Source organism: Motacilla alba, chromosome 14, assembly GCF_015832195.1.
Source record: "Motacilla alba alba isolate MOTALB_02 chromosome 14, Motacilla_alba_V1.0_pri, whole genome shotgun sequence".
In the NCBI taxonomy this organism is placed as follows: domain Eukaryota; kingdom Metazoa; phylum Chordata; class Aves; order Passeriformes; family Motacillidae; genus Motacilla; species Motacilla alba.
Genome location: NC_052029.1, coordinates 10,677,040 through 10,685,909, shown reverse-complemented (window position 1 = coordinate 10,685,909; position 8,870 = coordinate 10,677,040). Strand labels below are relative to the sequence as shown.

Here is an 8,870-nt window from a genome sequence, read left to right as displayed (position 1 = left end):
GCTGGAGTGCTTCCTGGCTGATCTGCAGGATTCCTGTGTGTTCTCCACGGGGACCTGCCCCAGACACAAGCAGGGTAATTCAACAGTGGAGGATTGGATCACTCAGTCTGTGCCCTAGGAAAGAAAAGTTTGTGTCCTGACAATGTGTTTGAGCAGCACAGTCTGGGCAATACATGGAGGCATTAAGCTGTGCAAGAGATGGAATGCCATAATTACTCAGATTTGGGGGTGGGGGGGGTGTGGAAATCAGCTAGGGAAAATTACACCCCCCCCCCCCCCCAAAAGCATGTCATTTCTTAACTGTGCCTCTGAAGTGTTAGTTTGCTTTTGGCATTTTCCCCCTTTATCTAAACCCCTCAAATAAGCCATAATGACAGCAGGAGTTGCATGTTACTTCGTGTACTGCCTTGCAAAGCACTGGAATTCCTTAGGTGTCTTAAATTATGAGCTTATTTAGGACAAATGACTTATATTCTGCCTGATATTTACCAATATGCTGCAAACAGCACAAGTATTGGATAGAGTTCATATCATTATTGCACAGACATTCCTTAGACTATGCACAGTTGAAGCTTCATGTGTTTTCTTGAAAACAGATTTAAGAGTCTAATGAACTCTCATATGGGACAAATACAATACAATGAGAATACTTGTAAATCTGTATGTCACAACCAGAAAATCTAACTCTATAAATCTCTACCAAAGCTTCACTCCTAATTTGACTTCCTTCATACACCTGAAATAATTTTTTATTAGCAAATTCTTAACATTTCCTTTAATTTTTCTAGTTGGATTCTTTTTCTTAATCTTGTGGACAAGTCTAACAAAACCTTTTTGTCAGCACACTTTCATTGTGTTGTTGACTAGAATTTATGAGAAATAATAGAACAAAACCTAATCTCAGTGATCTTTTCTTCCTGGGAAAAAGCACAAGATCTGAGGAGTTTCAGTTAAACAAGTGCTGTTACGGGGCTGATTCTCCCCTCTCCTGGAATAGGTTTTGTCATTTAAACTTTTGGAAGCTGGGAAAGCAGGAATATTTCTGTGCTGCAATAGAAATTTATGTCTCCTTTGCACATGTCTAAATGAGCACAGGAGGGACTCAGTGGTGGGAATCTGGACTGTGGATCTTGCACAGTCTGGACCACTAAGCTTTTTCACTGATTCCCAGAGTGAGGAATGATTGCTCTGACATTTTTCCCTCCTTTCAGTACTGAAATTCTTATGAGAAATCCAAAGCTGCTATTTTTGGCAGGCATGAACAGTATGATTTTTGGTACCTAACTTAAAAATGTAATCTATTTTCTTTTAATTGCCACAACAGCTTTATGGTCCTCAGCACTATTAACATATTTCAGGCCTTAAAAAATAAGTCTGTGAAATAATGAAGAGGGCTTTTCATGCAACATCCTGCTCTCCACAAAAGCATAATCACACAGAATATTGAATCCTAAGAGATCATACACTTAACACTTTCCCTGAAAGGAAGCCAGATTCTGCTTTCGTTTGAACTACATCAAATTTAGGCCAGTAGACGTGAAAAATACCCCAAACCTGGGTTTTTATGCAAATGCAAATAAGTCATAATATGTGAGTGATCTTTCCAAATGTGGGTACTACTTCTTGACCTCTTCTTTTTGACTTTGTTCCTAATCCAATAACATTGAGCATGACTTTAACTGTATGAAGTTGCCAGATCTAAGAACTTAGGTCATGAAAAATGCTGTTGTTTTATTCTGGATCTGTCTTTATTTTAAATAAAAGAAACCAATGGGACTTAAGCACAATATTTGAATGGAAGCAATTGCTTATAATTGCTTATGCACTGTGCTATGCTGATCTGGGCTAAATGGGAATCTCAGGAAATTCTCATTTGTGGACATTGACATTTTCTGAGGTATTTGTAGGTGAACTTTTATTAACAGCTCTGTCCTTCAATAGAGGTTAATAAATCACTGTTGAATTTGCAGGCACTCTCAGAATAGATAGGAAGCCAATTCCTCTGAAAGATTACTCCTCTATTTGTTTAGCCACTGGCTCTTGGCTGGTAACCGATAGGTTTCAGGGCTGGGAATGCTGCATTTCCCTGTGTGCTTTAGCTGACTTGTTAGAGATGTTTGTGTTTGATAAAGGAGAGGATGATCAGGGGCTGACTAAATGCAACAGGGTTTTTTTTTTTTTTAATCTGTAAAGCTTAGAGATGGGAATTCCTCAAGTAGGCAAAGCCACTGGCTTCTGGCAATGAGTAACTGTTTTGTCTTGGATGCAACCTGAGCTCGTTAGTGCTCTCTTTTCCTTTCACACATGCACACACACCCTCTTGGGTCAGCTCCAGCCCCTGTGATGGCTCAGGGGGAGCCAAACTGCTGCTTCTCTTCACTTGGCTTAGAAGTCTCAAAATGTGTAAAATGCACGTGCGTATCAGTGAACCCCCAGCTGCCTGAAAACACACACTTGATTGAACTGGGAAAATTGCAAGTGGAAATGTGCTAAATGTGTGAGAAGTGGAAAACATGGGGAGAGTGGGGGAGCCTGTCTGAGACAGCCACTGCAGTTTAAAAAGGGTCAAAATGGACCAGGGAAGTTCAGAGGCCAGATTTGTGTTCATGTTGGGTAAACACATGGGAAATTGCATTGGTTTGCTGCAGCAGTAAACAGAGAATAGGTATTAGACCAGGGCATAAATATCTGTGTGCACTTGGCTCCTCTGTCCTGACTGGATGGGGCTCATCTGTGGGTACCCAAATATATTGTATGGACAAATTATTACAAAGAGTACTCTGTTTTTTTGGTTTTTTTTTTTTTTTTTCTGGAAGTCTGTAGCTAAGTGCACATCACATTTCTGTTTTAAAATCCCATTGCAAATGCTGAGATTCTAGGCAATATCTCACTGCCCTGTCCTTGCAGATTTATGTTTATGGTATCCATTAGCCAAGGTGTCCATGGGCATTCAAATTGGACTGGCTGATACCCAGGGGTGCCATCCAACCTCAGCTATTCTTTGATTCTATGGCCTCTCTCTTGGACGCTGCTGTAGTGTGAGATGGTTTGAATTTGCAAGCTGACTTCAGCTTGGCTTTTCTGCCTTGCACAGAGGTTATTTTTCAAAAGTGCTTAATCTAAAAATAATGATTTGAATGTAATGATTAGAAGTGGGTCAAAGAAGCTGGGATGTGAGTTGTACCATGGGAGTGTTTGGAGCTTGCATGTGAGCTGGTAGCTCCCCAAAGGCTCTTTGAATGAGCAAGCAAAAAGGCTGATGGCTTGGCAGTCGAAGTGGCCAGTGATCAAAAGTTGCCTCCTCTCATGATTGGTGGAAAGGAATGGCTTGGGCAATGCTGGGCTGCCTTAATTGCAATCTGTTTTAATGAAGAGTAAATGCTCAGTGTGAAAAATGAAATAAACCAGCTTCTTTTCCCTCAGGCTTATACAACAAAGATTATTTCCCTGTGGAAAGCAGATGTTTAATTGCCCAAGACCAGAAGCAGGATACCACATGGCTGCTGTACCTGTTACAGCTGCCTGTGCTGCATGCTCAAGCTGCTGTGTCACAGCTACAGCTGCAGACTGGGGCTGTTCACAAGGTAACTGTGAGAGCTGTCATACTGCCTAAAAATCAGACTCAGCTGGTACAGCGGGGTAACAGGGAAGGGAGTGAAATTCTTGTCATTATTATTAATACCTGCATAGAAGGAGTGGAAGTAAGTCTGGTATGGAGCCTGAGGTTCCCTCTGCACAGTACGATTCAATGACCTCAGTGCATGATGCAGAGAAATTGTTTGAAATCTCTCTCCAGTGCCACTAATACTCTAGAAATCTTTGGTTGTTCTGCCTGGAGGCTGGGGCTCTGCACCCAGCCCAGGGTGCATTTCAGCTCTCTGAAACTCCTCCAGCAGCAGGAGCTTCCCTGGGGATGGCAGGACTGGGGGGCAGCGCTGCCGAACTCACAGGGTGTGATAGAGCAGGGGAAGGAGAGGGCTCTTCTTTGAGATGGGTAACGTGGTCAAGTCTCACAAAATCTTGCATTGGTTAGAGCTGGTATTAGCAGTTTATGCTGGGGTTAATCTGGCAGCTGAGCTGCAGCCCCTGCTGATCTTGTTCGCAATGGGCAATGGCAGATAGAGCCAGCGCTTCCCAAGGCAGGACTTCCATGCCAAATATATTCCCCCTTTATTTTTTCTGTGTCTCTCAGGGCAGGGAAGGGAGGAGAAGTCACTCCACTCTCTGTGCAGCTGGCAATGACATTACAAGGAGCTCAGGGACATTTTGGCACCCTGTATGACTCCTGCAGGGACCAAGCCAGTAAAGATTAACACCTGTTTCCAACAACCACGTTCTTAACTAGCAACTTCCTTCCACAAGACTAACTTTATTTTTTTAGTCTCTCTTTTTGTTTTGTTTCTAGCAACACACAGTTTTGTTGACAGTGAAGGACGAGTGGTGTCCCACGTGCCCTGGTGGGTCTCTCAAATGAGCAAGCAGACAAGCTTCCCCTCAGAAACTCCTCCAAGGTGAAACACTCAGGATGCTTGGGATGTCATTGGGACACAAGATTCATGGAATGGGGAATCTGGACTTCAGATCCAGCATACAAAGAACTTCCCCAAACCTACAATTTAGCAAAAACAAAAACAAACAAAAACAAACCAAACAAAAAACCAAACAAACACAAAAAACAAAAAAAAAACAAAAAAAAACCCCATGTTTGAATCTGTTTGAGAAATAAGCTGTCTATTTTTATTTGAAAATTGTCCAGTTTGCTTGGGTCTCAACCCCTGTAGAACCTCAAGAGAAAAGGGGCAGGAACAGGAAAAGAAAAACCACCCAAAAGACTTGCAAGGTTGAGAGTCACAAATGAGGGAAAATATCTAATACTCACTTATTTCTGGTTGCAGAGCTTATTTTTATTAATTCACAGTCCCATTAGCTGGTTGCCATGATACAGGGCAGTTGAGAGGAGGTGCAGAGTAAGGAGGTGAATAAAACTCAGAGCACTCCAGGGAAATGTGAGCTTTTCATGGTTTTTCAACATCTGACCTCCTGAAGTCTCTCTCTTTGTGTTGCCTTTGATGGATGGACATGAAGCTCCCTGCAGAAGTGAGATGTAATTGCCATTGCTTTGGCTTGAGAACTGCCCTCCTAAGTCCCCTGGGGTTAATAGTGACAATTAATACTGGGATTAATACAAATAGCACCAAGCCTGAGAGCACAGTGGGTGTTATGCTTTTGCAGGAACTTGGGAGGGTGGTGATAGGAAGGAAGTGGTGATGGGAAGGGAGGAATATCTCCAGGAGATAATGGAAGCACTGCCCTGCCATGCTTTAATGATAGGCACATTTATTCTGAAACAATAGGATGCCTTGGCTGGCATCCCTCTAGACTTACTCCTAGGGTTTTCAATCCTCAGGTGGCATTAATGGCAAGGAAGGCAGCTCCTTCTGGCTTGCCATTAAAGCCTGCTGTTTCTCTGTAGGAGAGTATCTGGCCATGCTCTTGGGAAATTCATCAAAGCTCCCCTGTACATTGATAGCTGGATCTGGAAATGAAGGAAATAGCAAAGAAGGAAGTTTCAGAAATAATGGAGGTTGACACCTCACTTCCTCAGTGTCTTTCTGCTCCCTCCCAAGGTCACTGCTTGTGCCAGCTCAGTACCTTCACCATGCCCTTTAAGCTCTTGAGTAAGCTCGTCATTTAACAGACCAGTCCCATCTTTCCATCCCTTCCATGAGGGAGTTTTTCTGTGATTCAAAGCAATTCACTGGAGCCCTTCTTAGACACAAAGCCCTTGGTGCTTCACAAACTCCCCAAAAATGGAATAGAGACAATGTGCAAGAAAGCATTGCAGAAGTCCTAGCTCACAACAAATAAAGATGAGATTACAGAGAAAACAAGAACCTCACAGCAGAGCTGGCCATGTCAGTGAGCCCATGTCTTGCTGTGAGCCAAACTGAGTGAGACTAAGAGAGTTTGTGTCACTTTGGAGGGCCAGGCCAGCCATTGCTCTCTTGAATAATTTTTGTGTCCCCAGTTTTTTCTTTTCCAGGCTGAAAAGCCCAGTTGCACTTGGGCATTTCTCTCCTCAGATTCAGAAAATGTACTGCTACAGTTCTAGTCCATATTTACTTGTGCTCTGTGAGTGTTTGGGAAGAGAATATTAAAGGCTTTTCTCAGACATAGTCTACCACCTGACAGTAATAAATAAAACCACGGATGCACCTTGATGGTAAAGGCCAGGGGATACCCCTTCAACAAAGGGATTTTCTGTTGCTGTTTTATCCCTATCCCTCTGCAGCCCTGTCTCCTTCTGCTCCAGCCTCAGCTGGAAGCCTCGCAGGACTTCCCTTTCCCCTACCAGTGCAATCCTGCTCTCAATGAAATCAGGACACAGAAATCCTCCTCTGAACGTGGCCTTTCCTTTCAGCTTCTCCCTGGCATGCACGCTTGCAAATGGCTCAATTTCCTGCTGGCTCAGTGTAAATTTTTCAGCATGGGGATTTCTGTCTGGTGTTGCTTTGCAGCATGAAGCTGACAGGGGTTTATGGCTCAGAAGGGACAGAAACTCTGCCAGGTTAAACTTCAGACTTATGATCCCACCACGTGTCAATCAAAGTCACTCTGCAGACTGATTTATTCTGCATTTTCCCCCCATGATGACAATGGTTGCATCCCATCAAACAAGCACTGAGATGCCCCAAATGCTCCAGCCCCCTATGTACAGAAAGAACAAAAATATCTCTTATCAGTGGAGCAGGGAAAGGGTAGTGCAAGGAAATTCTGCTGACGAATGCAACTCATTGTGCAATTAACTGGCATAGCCTGATACCCTGTATTCATTTGCATATGTTTAAATGAATTAGGCAAGTCCTAATGCTGAAGTTGGCACCCAGACATTTGTGCTTATACAAACACACCCAGCTTTGCTAAAAAGGTCATAACTTTCAGCACAGACTTTTGGTTACACCTATCTCTACCTCTATTGTTTTAAATTATTTACAGAATATACCTTAATCCTTATGATATTTCCAAACGAATCATAAAATCAAACATTGTCTTACATATTTTAAAACACACAAGTTCCATTACTGTTTTATAATTGCTAATTAACAGATAAATGTTTCATACTCCCACATTTTTTACCCTCCAGACACAGCAAAACAAACAGATTAACAGAGGAAACCTGAGGACTGCAATATCTGTTTTATGATAAGAGCATTTGGTAACTTCATCCCTACCCAGCTCTCAAAGACAATGTACTGGTGGTTATGGGATATACAATAATGAACCAGTACAGTACATTTGTCTTGTTCTCTGGTTAGAGTGGGAGCTGAGATTTAGACTGTTTGGGGTTTTTTTTTTTCCCCCGGGCTTGCTACTAATTTAAATGTCTTTTCTAAGGATGTAGAATGATTTCAACCATTTTATAAATCTTCTGCTGTGAAATGGAGAAAATGCATAAACCCCTCTCAGTTGTGCACCCTTGTGTATCATTGCATGGGGACACCATGGTTATTAGACTGACATAGCAACCTAATGCAAATGTCTGGTATGAAAAATAATGATAATTAGCAGCAGCACAGGATGGCAAATAATCATCTTCAGGTGACAAATGCGGGAAACCTGAGAAGTGCCAGAGGGTAGTGGGACTTCTCCAGTTGCTCCTTAGGACTAATTGCCTAATAAAACCAGGATGTGATTGTAGATACTGAGTCATAGATTCAATGTGAGACGCTGTGCTATATTAGAAGATGAAGTAAAAAGGTATTTTGAGTCTCTCTCTGGCTGGAAGTAAATGTCTTATCTAAAAAACCACATACATTATGGTTTCGGATATCTGCATTTTTCCAGCCTAATTCTTGATTATTGCAGAGGAGGTATTTGTTTAGCATGGGACTCTTCCCAAAGTATCACCATTTAAATTCTCCAGCTTGCAGCAACACACTTTCTATTTTGGCAAGATGAATCTTCTGGTATCTGCATACCTCTCCTGTTCCTTCCTTCCTGTAATTAGGGGTAAATCTGCTCCAGGACCTGTTCTTTTGTAGAAGACACCATTTTTAGAGCAATACATCATTGGCAAGTCATGACACTAACAGATCCTTGGAGAGGGCTGCCTCTCTAAAGAGGTGTAGTATCACCTTGATCCCTGCTAGACACTGCTCAGTAAAGAGCTCCATCAGTTGGTGAAAAAGCAGGAATAATCTCGTTTTAGCTATAAGGATGCAGGTGGAACTTGATGTTCAATTAAATAACCTCAACAAAGTATCTCTTTTTTACCTTGTCCTATTTCCCCTCAACATTCCCATAACCTTATTTTGATTTTAGGGATTCAAGCTGAGCTGGATGGATGAATAATGTTGGGGTGTTTTTTCCCCAGAAATATTTATTTGCATCTGAAAATGAATCACTTCTATTTTTGCACTTTCCTTGCCTCTGCTTTCCACAGACATTGGTCTGATAGTTTTGTAGTGACAAACACAGAGCAGAAACATCAGAAAGAGTTGTGTTTGTACCTTCTTTCATGGGACTGGGGAATTGCTGGTGTTTACAGACCATGGCTCTTTTTCTCAGTCCAAGCACTTGCCCATAAGGAGGTTTGTGAATTAGTGATTGATCTCAGCCTTGTTAAGCCGTGGATGAGAAGCCAGTGTTGTCAGAACAGACTGGTCTGGTTCCCAGAGCTTGTGTTTCTTTAGTCAAGATGAAGATCAGCTGGTTGAGGCACTGAAAACGAACCACAAGACAAAATGGACCCATTCATCAGCACAACGGAGAATATTGCCCCGGAGCCAGAAGGCATTAAAAATATTCAAAATAAGACTGAAGAAGCTAGTATAAATAAATGTGAATAGAGCCACAGGTCTGTTCATCAG

At 42.2% G+C, this 8,870-nt stretch overlaps 1 long non-coding RNA gene across 1 annotated transcript; it reads right to left on the bottom strand.

Annotated features, from left to right (window-relative positions):
• Positions 1–4,756: 4,756 nt before the first annotated feature.
• Positions 4,757–8,660, bottom strand: LOC119707171. Its single transcript, XR_005258702.1, has 3 exons — positions 8,511–8,660; positions 5,386–5,536; positions 4,757–5,089 (listed from the first exon to the last, which is right to left on the bottom strand). It is a non-coding gene; the product is annotated as an uncharacterized LOC119707171 (long non-coding RNA).
• Between the last annotated feature and the right edge of the window lie 210 nt (positions 8,661–8,870).